Genomic DNA, 21,424 nt, shown 5'->3' with positions numbered 1-21,424 from the left:
GGAGTACTCTGTCATTCTTTCTCTGGACGAAGGTCTCTAAAATGTATGGTTAAGCCAGAAATCCGAAGGGAACACAAAAAACTTGTTGGCTTCTGAGTCAGAAATGCAATGAAAAGTATAAAAAATATTTATTTTTTGTTTTCCCGGAACTAGAATTGACCTGCTCTATAAATATTTAATCTCAATGTGATTTCTAGATGTAGTTTTAAAGAGGCCATAAAATTGTTTCCACTAACCTGTTACGTATACAAGAATTCTAGCTACAACATAAAACGTGAGTTCTACTTTTAACAACTCAGAATTGATCAATGTCATTGAACTTTTAGTCCAGTTTCTTTTATTGACTTTTGTTTACCAATGAAAGTCGTGTAGTTTTGTAAACATGCATAGATAAATCTTGGTCATTACAAAGGTCAATGTAAAAGAATATTAAATCAAAACCCGGTTTGGTTAAAAGTTTATAACAACAAAATAAACAACAAAATAATTGTGTAAGTAAATATAAGTAATTGTTTCCATTTCTCTAGAGGTAGGTGTTGATTTTCAACCTTACGAGTCCATGTGTTGTATAGTCCAATATCCAAAACCATGTAAAATTCCTTAAATTTTTAAAGTTCAATGACAATTGTCTGTTTTATATGATTGAAAACATACCGCACATTCTGATGCGGATAGCATGGATATTTTGTTTGATGAAAATTTAACACCTGAAGATATTTATCAGGTGTTAATTAAATCATCATACTTATTTTAGTTATAAACAACAATTTTAATGTGCCAGAGTCAAGAAACAAAATACCAAAAAAAATAAAGGTGTGGAATACAGCGTTTTTGCTTCTTATATTTTAAAATGCCATATTTTGTTAAAATTATTAAGAGAATCTTCTCTATTCACTCTTAATAGAAAATCAGAATTATTTATGTATGTAATTTATTAAATATCCAGATAAATCATAATAAATCAATCAAAATTATACAAAAAGAATCAATAAACAATCATTAGATATGATTTATGTTTGACAACAAAACAATTTATGCTGATTTATCCTCACAAAACGGTAGTTCATCAATCATGTACAATAATTTGCAAATAAATATTAAACAAAAAAAAAAATTAAATAAAAAATATATGGGAAAAATAGAAATCACTCAATATTGTAATTTGAGAAGTTAACATGAAATTCAATGACGGAAATGCTATTCCTTAGCAAATGTAAATTAAAATTGTAGAGGGTGTGTATACCGTCTGTCATCAGAAAAAAGGCACAAAAAACAGTAACCATTGTCTTCGCTTCTTTTCCGTGATATGTCAAGACAAAAAGTGTCATTTGAAATGTTTCATTTGAATGGAACAAGTTTTCCATATATGGTACAAATTGAAGATCGTAGAGGCTTGTCCTTTTTTCATGTCATGAAACATAGCAAAAAAATAAATAGATATCAATTGTATTGCAAACAAATAAACAAAGAAACTATAAAAGTCCAAAAGTTAAAATTGGTATAACTTAATGCCTTTTCTATCAGGCATGTCACAGAAACCGATTCCGGTCGAAAGTGGAATTAATTCCGTATTTACCTTCTTTAGAAACCGAAAAACGAAAAAAATTTTTCGGAATGAAATAACTTTTGGTATCTCCAGGGGAATTGTAATTTTTTGGAAAAATGTCACTTTAATCCACTGAAAAATAATAAAAATATTGTTTTATTAGCAAAATCACATTTAATTTAATATTTTTATATTACAATTGTTCCACAAACATCCCGGAAGGGATAAGGGAAACTTCTCTCATATCAATGAGTGCACCCCGATTCATATTAGGTCAATGATATGGGACCTACAGTTTATCGCAGAGTCTGAACGGCGTGCCCTAAGACACCACTTGCAGAGAAGTTTTACATGGCTGAAGTAATCGGGTAAAATCGCCAACATTACTGAGGGTTATTTTGCCACCGTTAAAAACGTTTGATGTTGCGTGGTCGGAGAATCGAATCCACGAACTTCAGCGTGCAAGGTGGGCGTGCATATCATTGCACCACGGTGGCACCCTGGACAAAATATTACGAATGATACATTTTGGAACGAATTATTGTATAATTTCGGGAATTATGGTGCGCTCCAGATAGCTAGATATACGATCGGACATGTCTCAATCGACTCCAAATTGTCTGAAGCAGATTTAGTCCAAACATTGAGGCACATTGTGATCGTATAAAAGTGTATATATGTATGTACATATATCTTGAGCCTTAAGGCTGAGGGTATAATTATCTCTATCTCATATTAATGAGTGCAGCCTACTTCATATCACATACACACATATGTACCCACAACATCTCTGAAGGGACAAGGTATACTTCTCTAATATCAAGGAGGGTACGCCGATTCATATGGGACATACTTTGTATCGCAGAGTCCGAACGGCGTGCCCTGCGACACCACTTGCAGAGAAGTTTTACATGGTTTAAGTACTCAAGAAAAATCTCCAAATTTACTGAGGGTTATTTTGCCACCGTTTGATGTTCTGGCCAGGGATTGAGCCGCAGACCTTTTGAGTTCAAGTCGGGCATGTTTATCATTGCACCAAGGTGGCCCTAATTCATATTATCTTAATTATGTGGACCTCATCTTTATCGCCGTGTTCAAAAGGGTTGAATAGCGACACCAATTGTGGAGTAATTTACATTGCTGAAATTCTCAGGAAATGGCAGTTACATTACGCAGAGGGGTTTATTGACACCGATGAAATATGTATGATGCCTGGCCTGAGAATCGAATCCAGACATTCAGTGTTCAAGGCGGATTTTCGATATTTTGAAGGTTTTAGCCTTATTATCACACCGAAATGGCTGAAATTTGTCGGTTTAGGGCTACGCTTTCATATAACCCCCATAGAACGGTACCTCCCGATTTTTGGTATTTTGCAGGTTGTGGCCTCAATATTCCATCGAAATGGCTGAAATTTGGTATTTAGTATTCGTTGGGGTATTCAAATTTCCCTTTAAATTTGTCGGTATAGGTCCGAACCTTCATATAGCCCCCATAGAATAAGCCCTCCCCATTTTCGGTATTTTGAAGGGTGTTTCCTCAATATTGCATCGAAATGGCCGAAATTTGGTATTTAGGCTTCGTTGGTGGTATAAAACTTTCCCCAGAAATTTGTCGGTACAGGTCTACGTCTCATGTAGCCCTCATTGAACGGTACCTACCGATTTGGTATTTAGCCTTCGTAAAATGTGTTCAACTTTCCCCCTAAATTTGTCGGTTTAGGGCCACGCCTTCATATACTCCCCAAAGAATGATACCTCCCAACTTTCGGTATTTTTAAGATTGTTTCCTCAATATTCCATCGAAATGGCTGAAATTTGGTATTTCGACTTCGTAGGTGGTATAAAACTTTACCGAGAAAATTTTCGGTACAGGTATGTAACAACAAATTCCCTCTCTATAGCTTGGATATCCAGCGGGGGTCTGTCACAGAAATTTATCTTATAGTGGCCGAGAGAGTAACAACATACGATTATTTGGGATTTAATCAAAAAGTTCGAGTTTTATTAGGTTTTGTTGGTAGTTTGTTTCTGACAGGGATCGGAACTTAAATAGTTATTCACCCCTTGGGCTGGCAGTGATGATTCAATCGGGTAACCAGGCTGGTTTGTCTTCTTCGAGGTTTGGTGATAGATCCCTAGTTAAGTTCGAGGGAGGCCTGGCGAAGCACTTCCTATTGTCCGGTTGTGGGTAGGGAGCTGGATAAGTACTCCTATTGAAGTTCGGAGGAGACCTGGTTAGTACGTCTTATTGTACTGCTGCTCGTGGAGACTTCGATAAGTACTCCTAGCGACGTTCGGGGAAGACTTGGCTAAATCCTCCTCATTGCGCGGCTGCTCACGGAGACCTGGATAAGTACTCCTGGTGATGTTCGGTACTTCTTACTGTCGGTTGTTAGCGGAGACCTGATGAAGTACTCCACTGGGTTGTACCTATGACGGCAGTGGTTTGACACCTAGGGGACAGCTTCTAGGAGGGGTTAAACGAGAACGACTGCGAATACCACATAAGGCTAAGCGCGAGACACAATTCTAAACCGCGGACCCCAGGATTACGGAACCTCAGAGCGTTAAACGCGAGACACAGTTCTTTGCTGAGGACCCAAAGGTTACGGACACCACAGAGGGTTAAGCGCGGGGGCAGAGTTCTAGGTGGGGGACCCAAGGACTACGGACGCCACAAAGGGTTATGCGCGAGGGCAGAGTTCTAGGTGGGGGACCCAAGGGCTACGGACACCACAGAGGGTAAGACGCGAGGCAGAGTTCTAGGTGGGCACCCAAGGGCTACGGACGCCACAGAGGGTTAGGCGCGGGGGCAGAGTTCTAGGTGGGGGACCCAAGGATTACGGACGCCACAAAGGGTTAAGCGCGAGGGCAGAGTTTTCGTGGGGGATCCAAAGGCTAAGGACGCCACAGAGGGTAAGACGCGAGGGCAGAGTTCTATGTGGGGGACCCAAGGGCTACGGATACCACAGAGGGTAAGACGAGGGCAGAGTTCTAGGTGGGCACCCAAGGGCTACGGACGCCACAGAGGGATAGGCGCGGGGGCAGAGTTCTAGGTGGGGGACCTAAGGACTACGGACGCCACAAAGGGTTATGCGCGAGGGCAGAGTTTTCGTGGGGGACCCAAGGGCTACGGACACCACAGAGGGTAAGACGCGAGGGCAGAGTTCTAGGTGGGCACCCAAGGGCTACGGACGCCACAGAGGGTTAGGCGCGGGGGCAGAGTTCTAGGTGGGGGACCCAAGGACTACGGACGCCACAAAGGGTTATGCGCGAGGGCAGAGTTTTCGTGGGGGATCCAAAGGCTACGGACGCCACAGAGGGTAAGACGCGAGGGCAGAGTTCTAGGTGGGGGACCCAAGGGCTACGGACACCACAGAGGGTAAGACGCGAGGGCAGAGTTCTAGGTGGGCACCCAAGGGCTACGTACGCCACAGAGCGTTAGGCGCGGGGGCAGAGTTCTAGGTGGGGGACCCAAGGACTACGGACGCCACAAAGGGTTATGCGCGAGGGCAGAGTTTTCGTGGGGGATCCAAAGGCTACGGACGCCACAGAGGGTAAGACGCGAGGGCAGAGTTCTAGGTGGGGGACCCAAGGGCTACGGACACCACAGAGGGTAAGACGCGAGGGCAGAGTTCTAGGTGGGGAACCCAATGGCTACGGACGCCACAGAGGGTAAGGCGCGAGGAGATACTGAAGTCTAAGAGAAAACACCACTCTAACTCGCCTGTGGTATTTTGTTCGCGCACTTGTTTCCGTCACTGGTTCACTTCACGACTGATTGCCTCTTCAAATTCCTGCCGACCTTTTATAGGAAAATCTGGTGATACCTCAACTCCTTAAATAATTTAATTAAATTTGGGTTCTGGACAGGGGTAGGTAATTAAATAATTGAATGCATGTTTATTTACAATGATAATAATTATATAATAACAATAACTATATAATAACAATCACAGGTATACGCCTTCATGTAACCCGTATTGAACCGTACCTACCGATTTTCGGTATTTTGAGTTAGTTGATTTAGTATCATTTTCGGTATTTAGTCTGATTTTCAGTATTTTGAGGATTTTAGCCACATTATTTTGCCGAAATATCGAAAAATTTCTATTTCGTCTTCTTTGAGTCTAAAAACTTTCCGCCAGAAATTTGTAAGCATAGATCGACGTTTTGATATAGCCCCCACGGTACCTACCGAATTTCGTTATTTTGAAGTTTAGCCACCTTGTTTTACCGAAATGCCTGAAATTTGGCCTTTAGTCTTCTTCATAAACAAAAGGAAACTAATTATTGCAATTTACTTCAATACAACTCGTGGTGAAGGGTATAACAAGTTCGGTCCGGCCGAACTTAACACCGTTCTTACTTGTTTACTGTTCTTATGGGTGAATCATTTTCACATGTTAGCTCGCTACCATTTAAAGACATTAAAGGTAGTGGTACATCTTATACAGTATAGTAAGACACACTGCCGCTATGGAGACCATAATAGCCACCAAACAAATTAATTAGCCCTACGCCCTACACTCAGCACGTCCTGATTTGAAAATGTATATATAAATCTGTTCACATTTTCTGTTCGTATTTTGGCCATGCAAAGCTGCTCTATAATTATTGTCGCTCTATGATCCACTGAAACGACCCTGTCTCTATGTTATTCTTGGAAAATATGTTCATATGTATGTTGCAAATCTTTTGCAAGATTATCGTTCTACTCACAATATTTTAACTCGTTTACCCATTCAGTAACCTACCCGCCTTTACAATTGTTGTGAATCCATAAAAAGTGAAACCCATTTTCATTTCTTCAAGATTTCCTGTTTTGCTTTACTTTCCATCCGCAATGAATTCCCAAGTGGCGGATATAGACTCCGCAATGCTCCACAATGTCTAGCATATTTCAAGAGGAAAAACAAGTTTGTGGCTAAAGTGGCTTACGATTTGGCCTCAATTATTTAACACTTAAAATAGTTGGAAGAAATTCATTCAAAACAAATTAAATGCATAACACTCAAAACTTCAATTGAGTAATTTTAAAAGAATCTCAAATTAACTGTAAGAGCCGTTTTTATAGCTGAAATAAAATGCCGGCACCAAGATTAGGAAATTCTGTTTTTTTCTTTACACATCTAAAGAAAATAAAAATAAAAACTAGACAAGAAAAACAACTTTTACTATCATGTCGACATTGCAAGACTTTCCTTTTAGCCTTGACACATATTTATATATGATATGCAAGCATACGTATGTATGTACATGGGTAAACATATATTGAAATATTAGAGTTTATAAAATAATGCAATGTGAAGAAAAAAATCTTTTTCCGTGTTGCATTACTGCATGGCAACAACAAACAGAAAGACAATAGCTGGCATACAATCACCCCAAAAATAGCAACAAAAACTCAATGCAATTCGTAGCTGCAATCATTTAAGACTTTTACAAAGACAGCGGCATACTTAGTAGGAAAAATGCGGCTTTTGTTATAACATGATCTAACATAAAGATACCAAAATAAGTAACCCCTACTTTGGAGGAGGAAAATTATTGTGGCAACAGTCGCACACTCACACATCAAACCAAACTTACTACAAACGACCATCCAAAGCCAACTAAACAATATGCAACAAACAATAAACGTGATATTGTTAACAACAGGTCTTTAACACTGCCGTAATAAGAGATCTTGCTGTTGTTGTTCGAATTTAATACATTTCTTTCTTCGTATGTTTTCTGTGTGTTTTTTAGTTTGAGTTTATTTTTATTTCTTTTCCATTGAAAAAGACATCTTGCTGAACATAAACAGACTCCTTCATAATTATGTATTTGCTGCTTGTTCATGGGTATAGTATCTGGTTTTTGATCCACATCGTGTTGCAACAGGAACAAAATAAAGTAAACGCGGCAGTAATGAAAGTTGACACCAAACTTCACGACCGGTATAATGGTTGTCTTTTGGGATCATCTCCGTTTTTGGAGGTTACATATTTAAATATAACGAGGGGGGTAAACAATAGTTGGTTATTGTCTTCACTGGCATCTATTTTTCGCCCATGGACAATTTGTTTTATAAATAAATTGTTTTTATAAGATTAATCAAAACGTGTCTTTTTGTGGCTACGCATAACCAAGAACGATATCTTAATTGAAATGCTTGCTATTAATATGACGCATGCAGTGATGTTCAACTTCTAGCAGTAGTTTTTTTTTAGAGTATGCAGAAACATGCGCTAAAGAAATACAATTTGATAAGGATAAACCAACCGCCTGGTTGTAGACCCCACCTTTGGTTAGCCATGTCCGTCTGTCAAAAATGGACTACATTAAACCACTTTTTCGCATACCGAAAGTAGTCATTGAGGTCCTGATTAGAACGATAACATTTATGTTTTTAAGAAGTCAAAATTTCCTGAGATAATTAATCGAAATGCTTCATCAACTAAAATTGCACATAGTAATATCTCCCAATTTTAAAACAAGTTGTAGGATGCACTACATCGGTCTATTCCTTCGGTTTAACACTATTAAGGTTATTTACCTTTAACCTTAACCAACTTAGTCTTAGTGAGCCTGATTAAAACAATATAAACTTTAAGTCCATTATTTTACACCGACATTTTCCAAAATCCAAAAGCCACCCTCACAAATAAATGCAGGAAGTCTTCTCATAGAAGGGCAGGTCAGGCAGTCTTCTTATAGAATAGCAGGATATATTCTTATAGAAGAGGAGGACGTCTTCTCATATAAGGACAAGACGTCTTCTCATAGGAGGGCAGGAGGTCCTCTTTTAGAAGAACAGGAAGTCTGCTCATAGAAGGGCAGGACGTCTTCTCATAGGAGGGCAGAAAAGCAGAAGTCTTTATACAGAAGGGCAGGATGTCTTCTTATAGAAGAGCAAAAGGTCTTCTCATAGAAGGGCAGGAGTTCGTCTCATAGAAGAGCAGAACGTCTTCGCATAGAAGAGCAGAAGGTACTCTCATAGAAGAGCAGGTGGTCTTCTCATAGAAGGGCAGTCGATCTTTTTATAGAAAAGCAGGAAGTCTTCTCATAGAAGAGCAGGAGATCTTTTTATAGAAGAGCAGGATATATTCTTATAGAAGAGAAGGACGTATTCTCATAGGATGGCAGGGGGTCTTACTATATAGAAAAGCTGTAGTCTTTATATAGAAGGGCAGGAGATCTTCTTATATAAGATCAGGAGGTCTTCTTTTAGAAGAACAGAAAATCTTTTCATAGAAGGCCAGGGCGTCTTCTCATAGGAGGGCAGGAGGTCCTCTTTTAGAAGAACAGGAAGTCTTCTCATATAAGGACAGGACGTCTTTTCATAGGAGGGCAGGAAGTCTTTTTATATAAATGCAGGAGGTTGTCTCATAAAAGAGCAGGACGTTTCTCATAGAAGTGCAGGTGGTCTTCTCATAGAAGAGCAGTAGATCTTTTTATAGAAAGGCAGGAGGTCTTCTCGTCAAAGAGCAGAAGGTCTTCTCATAGAAGAGCAGGAGGTCGTCTCATAGTACGGCTTCTCATAGAAGAGCAGAAGTTTCTGTCATAGAAGAGGTCTTTTCATAGAAGAGCAGGGCATCTACTCATTGAAGAGTTAAGGGTATTTTTATAGAAGAGCAGGAGCTCTTCTTATAGAAGACAAGGAACTATTTTCATAGAAAAGCAGTAGGTATTCTTAAAGAAGAGCAGGAGGTTTTCTCATAGAAGAGCAGAAGATCAGTAGATCTTTTTATAGAAAGTCAGGAGCACTTCTTATAGAAGAGTAAGAAATCTTTTTATATTCCTTACTAGCAGACCCCGGTCCGCGTTGCTGGCCCGCCATAATGAGTTTTACTGACAACTTTTTATCGACTTTATGCTTGACAATTCCAAAATAGGTATTTTCTACCTCACTTCTTCGGTCCATTGTCAAACCGAGAAGGATTTTAAATTTATCAACAGATTTTGTCTGTAAACTTTCTTTTCTCTTACGGACTTTGTCGGATTTTTTCGCCAATTTGAAAATTTTAGGATTTATTATCGTCCATGTCCCTGTCTTTATCCTAAAGCGATCTAATTATAAAAGTTAAAAAGCGGTTAAATCGAATTCTCCAGCTTATTGAGACTTATATGTTTTAGCTTTTCATGGCTGATGGGCCGTTGAACCTCACCATTAAAGTACATTTGTAAATATATAGTTTTTCTTGATCGGGGGCGCAACCACCGTTGTCTCCAAAACTAATTTGCAACCCGATGCACTCATAAGTTTAGCAAATATAGCGATAATAAAATTATAGGCCCCGAAATTCGTCTACAAATATATATAGCATTTTGGACCACGGGACATTCCTAAAAATTTTCTGAAAATTAGGTTCAGTAGTTTTGGAAAAATAATGTTTTGAAAAGAGTGGGCGTGGCGTGGTCATTAGGGTTATGACTTTTTGACATTTTTCCTCAAAAATGATTTCCTGTAGCAGGGATGAATGAACTTTTGCCTATTAATCACTATGCTATCGTTTATTCCATTGAAATATAAAAAAAGTTCACGCACAAATCGATTTTAAAAAAATTATTTTTTGAAAAAATATATGAAATGAAAAAAAAAATTTTTTTTCAAAAAATTATTTTTTGTTGCCCGAATGAATAAATATGAGCCTACTAATAACTATAATAACGTTTATTTCATGCAAATATTAAAAAAGTCGCAAAAAAGTCACTTTGAAAAAATTTTAATTTTTTGGTTTTTTGTTAAAAAATTATATTTTTGAATAAAAGCGTTTACGACATTTTTACGATTCTCAGAATTGAAGAAAAATAGTGAGAAATAAATTTTATGTCATTTTAATTATCTCATGTGGCTTTAAAGTTTATTTTCAATTATATATCTGTTTTCAGTGACTTCAAAAAATTGTCCATAATTTTGATAAATTCAAATTTTAAAATCATTTTGTGCGTGAGGTTTTTTCACCGAATCACCTTATAATTAAGATTTTATGTAATCTTATGGCAAAACTCATCACGCTATGATACAGGGATATGAGGTTGTAAAAAAGTCATAACCCTAGTGGTCATCAGATATAACATATTAAAAGAGTAGGCCTGGGCCGGTATTTTGGCTCCAAATATGTACCTAGGGTGCACACAACTTCATTGCCTACCAAAATGTATTCTGAAACCGATATAATCATAAGTTTGGCTTATACATATAGCTTTTAACAGAAAGGCATGGGAAAGGTACCCTACCTCTTCCGAAATTCATAAAATATACATAACAACGGCAAACATTGAGCTTTTGCTGCAAATTTTATGAAAATCCCTTCAGTAGTATTGGAGTTGTGATATATTAAAATAAAAACAGGCGTGGTCGGGCCTATAGGCCCTAAAGAAGTACCTAGGTTGTAGATTAATCCTTAAATTTTTAATCCCATGCCTAATTTTTGCAAATATAATGTTTTTTTTAAAAATATCGCATAGGGGAGTTACCCCACCCCTCTGGAATATGTAACCTGTTTTCGGGGGCGTGGTAAACTTTTCTTTCGAAAAAAACCTAAGTTGGGTTATGACAGCATTTGATTTTTATTCATAAAGGTAAGGCGTTTTTTAAATATGTCCCCTTCAAAATTCAAGAAAATATGCCCGTACATTCCCTGACATTTTCAGTAGTTTTGTAGATGTAACATATTTTAAAAAGTGGGTGTGGTTAAGTCTTTGGATCCTAAAAAAGTGGGTAAGGTCGGAGATACAACCACAATTGTCTCGCAAATTAACTTCCAAATAGATACATTCGTAATTATTGTAAATATAAATTTTTTAAAAAAGTGGGGTATATGAGAAGTACCCTGCCCCTTCCGAAATTCAACTGAATTTGTAGCCTATTTTAAGCTGGGGCCATCCCTGTACATTCTCTGACAATTTCAGGAAAATCGGTGCAGTAGTTTTTGTAGAAAAGATAAAAATTGAAAATTGAAAAAAATTGGCGTAAAAATGGCCGTGGTCAAATTTTCTTTGCATAAAAACCCAAGTCGGGTCCAGCCGTTCTCAACTGATGTCATTACCAACGAACGACATTTGATTTTTATTTATAAAGATTTAAAAGTTTAGACAAATCGCGATTTTCTTGAAAATCCCTTCAGTAGTTTTGTAGATATAACATAATTAGAAAGTGAGCGTGGTCGGATCTTAAGTCCCAAAATAAGTACGTAAGGTTGGAGACACAATCGCCATTGACTCGCAAATAAATTCCGAAACCGATACATTCGTATTTGTTGCAAATATTGCATTTTTACAAAAATATGGCATAGGGGAGGTACCCGCCGACCCGAAAGTCGAAAGATATGTAGGACCACAGGGTTTCAGGAAAATCGATTCAGTAGTTTTGTAGATATAACATATTTAAAAAGTGGGCGTTGTCCAGTCTTAATGCCCCAAATAAACACGTAAGGTCGGAGACACAATCGCCATTGACTCGGAAATTAATTTTCAAAGCGATACATTTGTAATTGTTGCAAATATTGCATTTTTACAAAAATAGGGCATAGGGGAGGTACCCCGCCCGATCCGAAATTCAACCAAATATGTAGCCTATTTCAACCGGGGGCCATCACTCTACGTTCCCTGAAAATTTCAGGAAAATCTATTGAGTAGTTTCGTAGATATAACATATTTATAAAAGTGGGCGGAAAAGTGGGCGTGGCCAATTTTTCTTTGCATAAAAACCTAAACTGGACTATGACTAACATTTCCACAAAAAATTATCCAAATCGCTCCAGCCGTTTTCAACTGATTCAATTACCAACAAACGACAATTGAGTTTTATATATAAAGATAGATGATATGGAGGTCTTCTCTTCTGGTAGTCAAACAAAGTAAAAATATTCAGTTGGGAATATGGCATAGTATGAAATATAAACAAGTGAGAACGGCGTTAAGTTCGGCCGGGCCCTCCACCCTCCACCACGAGTTATTTTGAAGTAAAATGGAACAATTAGTTTCTTTTCGTTTTATAGAAGACTAATTACCAAATTTCAGGAAATTTCGTCAATCTATACCGACAAATTCCTGCGAAAAGTTTTTAGATTAAAAGAAGACTAATTACCAAATTTCCGATATTTCGGTAAGATAATGTGGCTAAAACCTAATACCTATACCTACAAATTTCATATGGAAACCGTTATACCCCAAATGAAGACTAAATACCAAATTTTAGTCAGTTCGGAGGAATATTGAGGCCACAACCTTCAAAATACCGAAAATCGGGAGGTACCGTTCTATGGGGGCTATATGAAGGCGTGGACCTGTATCAACAAAATTCTGGATGAAAGTGGAATACCCCCAACGAAAACTGAATAACAAATTGTAGACATAACGAAGGAATATTGAGGCCACAACCTTCAAAATACCGAAAATCGAGAGGTACCGTTCTATGGGGGCTAAATGAAGGCGTGGACCTATACCAACAAAATTCTGTGCGAAAGTTTTATACTCCAAATGAAGACTAAATACCAAATTTCAGCCATTTCGGTGGAACATTGAGGCCTCAACCTTCAAAATACCGAAAATCGGGAGGTACAGTTCTATGCGGGCTATACGTGGACCTATACCGACACAATTCTGGGGGAAAGTTTTATGCCCCCAGCGAAGACTAAATACCAAAGTTTAGCCATTTCGGAGGAATATTGAGGCCACAACCTTCAAAATACCGAAAATCGGGAGGTACCGTTCTGTGGGGTCTATTTGAAGGCGTGGACCTATACCGACAAAATTCTGGGGGTAAGTTGTATACCACCAGAGAAAACTAAATACCAAATTTTAGTCATTTCGGTGTGATAATGATGCTAAAACCTTAAAAACACCGAAAATCGGGTAGTACCGTTTTATGGGGGCTATATTAAAACGTGGACCGATATAGCCCATTTGCAATACCAAATATCCTAGGAGTAATAGAAACTTCTATACCAAATTACAAAGCTCTATCTTAAAAATTGCGAGCTGCATCTTTATTTCAACAGGCGGACAGATGGACGGAAGGACAGACGGACATGGTTATGTCGACTTAGAATTTTACCCGATCCGATGAATATTTCGATGTGTTACAAACGGAATGACAAATTAAATCATACCTTCTATATGCACATCCTAATATATCTACCAGATATAGATCAGGTTCGAATATGGACTATATTCTTCTGGTACCTCTCACACAAAATTTCGGATAAGTTCACTTTAATACCTGCTCTCGAATCGCTTTGATTTTTGTTGAAGCGATTTACATTCGCTACCACCATTACGACGGTAAAAGGTTTTTCAGGGGCAAGTGCATATTTCTTGGTAAAACAGCCCGAAAGGTGTAAAAACCCTTATGTGGCGGTCGGAGAGCACGATAACTCTCGAACTGTTCAACCGATTTGGTTCAACATTTGGGCTTCGTCATATTATATCCAAACTTACTTTCATGGGGCAATACCGGTCCACAACTAACGGTACTTCTCCCCAATATTTAAAAAAAGCCACTAAAATGCTACAACGATATCATGTTTTTTTCCTTTCTTTCTTTTTTATTTTAGTATTCATAAGTACATAACAATTGATATAACATTGCCCCAGCGCCACATGGACATTATTGGGGCGTACGATCTCCTAATATTTTTTCAAAATTTAGTTTAACTTCTAAAATTGCCCATATCGGTCCTAAAGGTACCTCCCACACAAAGGTTCAACATGAGTGTCTTAGTGCAATTAATACCTAATCCACATTTTTTCGGCAATTTCAAATGTCCAAAATGGCCACAAAATTCTGAAAATACCTTAAATACATTCGATCTGTCCGTAGGTGAAAGTTTCAGTTTGGTTTTAAGTTTGGCAAAGCCGACTGACACTTTTTTACTTGTTCTCTTTAATTTTGTATTACTTGTTACCTGCTATATAGACTTTTTCGTATGATTTTTTCACTTCAAAACTAATTTATATTTGTTTTTCTTTCTTACAGGTAAATTTATTCAATGTTCTTAATTATGGTAAGAATATTATAACAACGCCAGCCATAATCCTTACTAAATAATAAATAATGGTTTTCTATAGTAGTTTTTGGTTGTCGTAACTACTTACAAAACACCCTACTAACTCACTAGAATAACTGGTTATACTATGGCCACTAGAAGTTGAAAAATAAGCTAAAACATATGTTCTATTCTAAGAACATTTGAGGTGGAATTTGTTCTCTATTTCAACACACTTCATATTTTTATTTTATTTTATTTCGCTCTCAGCTAGATTTGATTATGCAACACACTATAGATCATAATTTCATTTAAGGCTCTTCTTAGTCCCATAGTTCCCTATTTATAGAATTGCACTTCACATGAAACAACATTTTCCATTTTTCAGCCTCACCTTAGGACCCAGAAATAGTCATTATGTACAAACGTCTAAAAACCCCACAAAAAGTGGTTCAGGAAATCTTTTTAAAACTGAACATTGACCTGATAATTTTTTCTTTGTGCAAAAAAAGAGAAAGAAAAAAAAAACGGGAGATTGCCTTTTCTTTATTTCACTTTGCTTCAATTTTGATGGTTAATAAAACTTCATTATCATTGTTTCATGATGATTGTGCTTCACAAGTAGCTGGCAGCTAGTCAGAGCGCCTGTTCATTCACCAGAAACATTTGGGGGGCTTAGATGATTTTTCACTTTTTTTCTTCGCATAGCGCTTTTGCATTCATTTGTAAAAGGTGCGCGTATATAGGGAGGGAAGTGTGTTAAGGCGTTTACGCACGCCTTCAACTTGTTTTTATCTGAGCAGACACAAGTATTACGGGCAAATCAGGATTATGTACATTAGGGTTATGACTTTTTGACATTTTTCCTCAAAAATGATTTCCTGTAGCAGGGATGAATGAACTTTTGCCTATTAATCACTATGCTATCGTTTATTCCATTGAAATATAAAAAAAGTTCACGCACAAATCGATTTTAAAAAAATTATTTTTTGAAAAAATATATGAAATGAAAAAAAAAATTTTTTTTCAAAAAATTATTTTTTGTTGCCCGAATGAATAAATATGAGCCTACTAATAACTATAATAACGTTTATTTCATGCAAATATTAAAAAAGTCGCAAAAAAGTCACTTTGAAAAAATTTTAATTTTTTGGTTTTTTGTTAAAAAATTATATTTTTGAATAAAAGCGTTTACGACATTTTTACGATTCTCAGAATTGAAGAAAAATAGTGAGAAATAAATTTTATGTCATTTTAATTATCTCATGTGGCTTTAAAGTTTATTTTCAATTATATATCTGTTTTCAGTGACTTCAAAAAATTGTCCATAATTTTGATAAATTCAAATTTTAAAATCATTTTGTGCGTGAGGTTTTTTCACCGAATCACCTTATAATTAAGATTTTATGTAATCTTATGGCAAAACTCATCACGCTATGATACAGGGATATGAGGTTGTAAAAAAGTCATAACCCTAATGTACATAGAGAAAGTAAAACTTGAAGAGACGATTGAGTTAAGTGGGTACTTTGACATGTGGTTTGTTGTGTATGTTTGTTCCACCAAGCGAGACATGTCTAAAAAGAGTGTGTGTGTTTGCCTTGTCAATTATATGGTCTGGTTTTGATTTTGTTTTTGTTGTAACCATTGTTAGCTGGAATCGTGTTATAATAACATGAAGTTCAATACTATTTACAAATTGTATAATTAAATGAATTGTTCAAGACGATTTGCAAGATTTTTTAAATGTTTGTACATGTGTTTTTGTATGTTGTCTAGAAATGTACGCAGCGATTTTCAGGTACTTTTACTTAACTAAACCAGACAAACAAAAGACTTAAGCTACAAACTTGTTTTAATTGCAAAAAAACACCCGTTTGTCTTGGGCTCTCTGATGTGATTTTTGTTGTTGTTTTTGTTATTTATATATGAGGAAGCTCTTATCTTACCATTGAATTATTATTTTAATACATATTAATGTACATTTTTTCTGTTTGTTTGTTGTTTTTATTTTGAAATGTCAATAGAAAAATTGAATGATGGATGATTTAAGACCTAAAATTCGTGTTGGTGACAGGAAAAGCATACATGAAAATATTTTAAATTTAATTGTATATATTTTATGTTATTTAAAAGAAATGGTAGTTAAAGGCTTCCGGGAAAAGGTAGCATCCCCGCAGACTATCTACAATAAAGTTTTGATATGGAAGAAAGGGCTCTAGCTGACAAGTTAAAAATAACTTTAACACTTAGGCTTCATCCTTGCTATGAATGTAAAATGGGTTATTCGGTCATGTAGTTTCCAAATTTTGTTGGGTAGCCCAATACTGGGGTTATGACTTTTTTACAACCTCATATTCCTGTATTATAGCGTGATGATTTTCTACATAAGATTCAATAAAATCTTAATTATAAAGTGATTCGATAAAAAAAGCTTCCACACAAAAAGCTTTAAAAGTTATTTTTTTATTTTTCAGAACTTTTAAAATTTTTTTTGAAGTCACTGTAAGCAGATATCACCAAAATGACATAACCGTTTGTTTCTCACTAATTGTATCAACGGATTATAACATATATATCATTTTATATTATATATAACTTTATTTCATATATCATCAAAATTAAAAGTGGTTTCTGCGGGACCTGTCTCTATGTTATTCTTGGAAAATATGTTCATATGTATGTTGCAAATCTTTTGCAAGATTATCGTTCTACTCACAATATTTTAACTCGTTTACCCATTCAGTAACCTACCCGCCTTTACAATTGTTGTGAATCCATAAAAAGTGAAACCCATTTTCATTTCTTCAAGATTTCCTGTTTTGCTTTACTTTCCATCCGCAATGAATTCCCAAGTGGCGGATATAGACTCCGCAATGCTCCACAATGTCTAGCATATTTCAAGAGGAAAAACAAGTTTGTGGCTAAAGTGGCTTACGATTTGGCCTCAATTATTTAACACTTAAAATAGTTGGAAGAAATTCATTCAAAACAAATTAAATGCATAACACTCAAAACTTCAATTGAGTAATTTTAAAAGAATCTCAAATTAACTGTAAGAGCCGTTTTTATAGCTGAAATAAAATGCCGGCACCAAGATTAGGAAATTCTGTTTTTTTCTTTACACATCTAAAGAAAATAAAAATAAAAACTAGACAAGAAAAACAACTTTTACTATCATGTCGACATTGCAAGACTTTCCTTTTAGCCTTGACACATATTTATATATGATATGCAAGCATACGTATGTATGTACATGGGTAAACATATATTGAAATATTAGAGTTTATAAAATAATGCAATGTGAAGAAAAAAATCTTTTTCCGTGTTGCATTACTGCATGGCAACAACAAACAGAAAGACAATAGCTGGCATACAATCACCCCAAAAATAGCAACAAAAACTCAATGCAATTCGTAGCTGCAATCATTTAAGACTTTTACAAAGACAGCGGCATACTTAGTAGGAAAAATGCGGCTTTTGTTATAACATGATCTAACATAAAGATACCAAAATAAGTAACCCCTACTTTGGAGGAGGAAAATTATTGTGGCAACAGTCGCACACTCACACATCAAACCAAACTTACTACAAACGACCATCCAAAGCCAACTAAACAATATGCAACAAACAATAAACGTGATATTGTTAACAACAGGTCTTTAACACTGCCGTAATAAGAGATCTTGCTGTTGTTGTTCGAATTTAATACATTTCTTTCTTCGTATGTTTTCTGTGTGTTTTTTAGTTTGAGTTTATTTTTATTTCTTTTCCATTGAAAAAGACATCTTGCTGAACATAAACAGACTCCTTCATAATTATGTATTTGCTGCTTGTTCATGGGTATAGTATCTGGTTTTTGATCCACATCGTGTTGCAACAGGAACAAAATAAAGTAAACGCGGCAGTAATGAAAGTTGACACCAAACTTCACGACCGGTATAATGGTTGTCTTTTGGGATCATCTCCGTTTTTGGAGGTTACATATTTAAATATAACGAGGGGGGTAAACAATAGTTGGTTATTGTCTTCACTGGCATCTATTTTTCGCCCATGGACAATTTGTTTTATAAATAAATTGTTTTTATAAGATTAATCAAAACGTGTCTTTTTGTGGCTACGCATAACCAAGAACGATATCTTAATTGAAATGCTTGCTATTAATATGACGCATGCAGTGATGTTCAACTTCTAGCAGTAGTTTTTTTTTAGAGTATGCAGAAACATGCGCTAAAGAAATACAATTTGATAAGGATAAACCAACCGCCTGGTTGTAGACCCCACCTTTGGTTAGCCATGTCCGTCTGTCAAAAATGGACTACATTAAACCACTTTTTCGCATACCGAAAGTAGTCATTGAGGTCCTGATTAGAACGATAACATTTATGTTTTTAAGAAGTCAAAATTTCCTGAGATAATTAATCGAAATGCTTCATCAACTAAAATTGCACATAGTAATATCTCCCAATTTTAAAACAAGTTGTAGGATGCACTACATCGGTCTATTCCTTCGGTTTAACACTATTAAGGTTATTTACCTTTAACCTTAACCAACTTAGTCTTAGTGAGCCTGATTAAAACAATATAAACTTTAAGTCCATTATTTTACACCGACATTTTCCAAAATCCAAAAGCCACCCTCACAAATAAATGCAGGAAGTCTTCTCATAGAAGGGCAGGTCAGGCAGTCTTCTTATAGAATAGCAGGATATATTCTTATAGAAGAGGAGGACGTCTTCTCATATAAGGACAAGACGTCTTCTCATAGGAGGGCAGGAGGTCCTCTTTTAGAAGAACAGGAAGTCTGCTCATAGAAGGGCAGGACGTCTTCTCATAGGAGGGCAGAAAAGCAGAAGTCTTTATACAGAAGGGCAGGATGTCTTCTTATAGAAGAGCAAAAGGTCTTCTCATAGAAGGGCAGGAGTTCGTCTCATAGAAGAGCAGAACGTCTTCGCATAGAAGAGCAGAAGGTACTCTCATAGAAGAGCAGGTGGTCTTCTCATAGAAGGGCAGTCGATCTTTTTATAGAAAAGCAGGAAGTCTTCTCATAGAAGAGCAGGAGATCTTTTTATAGAAGAGCAGGATATATTCTTATAGAAGAGAAGGACGTATTCTCATAGGATGGCAGGGGGTCTTACTATATAGAAAAGCTGTAGTCTTTATATAGAAGGGCAGGAGATCTTCTTATATAAGATCAGGAGGTCTTCTTTTAGAAGAACAGAAAATCTTTTCATAGAAGGCCAGGGCGTCTTCTCATAGGAGGGCAGGAGGTCCTCTTTTAGAAGAACAGGAAGTCTTCTCATATAAGGACAGGACGTCTTTTCATAGGAGGGCAGGAAGTCTTTTTATATAAATGCAGGAGGTTGTCTCATAAAAGAGCAGGACGTTTCTCATAGAAGTGCAGGTGGTCTTCTCATAGAAGAGCAGTAGATCTTTTTATAGAAAGGCAGGAGGTCTTCTCGTCAAAGAGCAGAAGGTCTTCTCATAGAAGAGCAGGAGGTCGTCTCATAGTACGGCTTCTCATAGAAGAGCAGAAGTTTCTGTCATAGAAGAGGTCTTTTCATAGAAGAGCAGGGCATCTACTCATTGAAGAGTTAAGGGTATTTTTATAGAAGAGCAGGAGCTCTTCTTATAGAAGACAAGGAACTATTTTCATAGAAAAGCAGTAGGTATTCTTAAAGAAGAGCAGGAGGTTTTCTCATAGAAGAGCAGAAGATCAGTAGATCTTTTTATAGAAAGTCAGGAGCACTTCTTATAGAAGAGTAAGAAATCTTTTTATATTCCTTACTAGCAGACCCCGGTCCGCGTTGCTGGCCCGCCATAATGAGTTTTACTGACAACTTTTTATCGACTTTATGCTTGACAATTCCAAAATAGGTATTTTCTACCTCACTTCTTCGGTCCATTGTCAAACCGAGAAGGATTTTAAATTTATCAACAGATTTTGTCTGTAAACTTTCTTTTCTCTTACGGACTTTGTCGGATTTTTTCGCCAATTTGAAAATTTTAGGATTTATTATCGTCCATGTCCCTGTCTTTATCCTAAAGCGATCTAATTATAAAAGTTAAAAAGCGGTTAAATCGAATTCTCCAGCTTATTGAGACTTATATGTTTTAGCTTTTCATGGCTGATGGGCCGTTGAACCTCACCATTAAAGTACATTTGTAAATATATAGTTTTTCTTGATCGGGGGCGCAACCACCGTTGTCTCCAAAACTAATTTGCAACCCGATGCACTCATAAGTTTAGCAAATATAGCGATAATAAAATTATAGGCCCCGAAATTCGTCTACAAATATATATAGCATTTTGGACCACGGGACATTCCTAAAAATTTTCTGAAAATTAGGTTCAGTAGTTTTGGAAAAATAATGTTTTGAAAAGAGTGGGCGTGGCGTGGTCATTAGGGTTATGACTTTTTGACATTTTTCCTCAAAAATGATTTCCTGTAGCAGGGATGAATGAACTTTTGCCTATTAATCACTATGCTATCGTTTATTCCATTGAAATATAAAAAAAGTTCACGCACAAATCGATTTTAAAAAAATTATTTTTTGAAAAAATATATGAAATGAAAAAAAAAATTTTTTTTCAAAAAATTATTTTTTGTTGCCCGAATGAATAAATATGAGCCTACTAATAACTATAATAACGTTTATTTCATGCAAATATTAAAAAAGTCGCAAAAAAGTCACTTTGAAAAAATTTTAATTTTTTGGTTTTTTGTTAAAAAATTATATTTTTGAATAAAAGCGTTTACGACATTTTTACGATTCTCAGAATTGAAGAAAAATAGTGAGAAATAAATTTTATGTCATTTTAATTATCTCATGTGGCTTTAAAGTTTATTTTCAATTATATATCTGTTTTCAGTGACTTCAAAAAATTGTCCATAATT

At 36.3% G+C, this 21,424-nt stretch overlaps 1 protein-coding gene across 1 annotated transcript in view; it reads left to right on the top strand.

The window, feature by feature from the left end:
- The window catches only part of cysu (peroxidase homolog), a 211,933-nt gene that overhangs the window by 22,760 nt on the left and 167,749 nt on the right, over positions 1 to 21,424 (top strand). The gene's annotated exons all lie outside the window — the stretch shown is intronic.

The sequence above is a fragment of the Musca autumnalis genome, unplaced genomic scaffold (genome assembly GCF_047663935.1).
Source record: "Musca autumnalis isolate F117 unplaced genomic scaffold, ASM4766393v1 scaffold_1, whole genome shotgun sequence".
NCBI lineage: Eukaryota > Metazoa > Arthropoda > Insecta > Diptera > Muscidae > Musca > Musca autumnalis.
The sequence above is the reverse complement of the archived record's forward strand: the minus strand, read 5'-3'. Positions and strand labels throughout refer to the sequence as shown.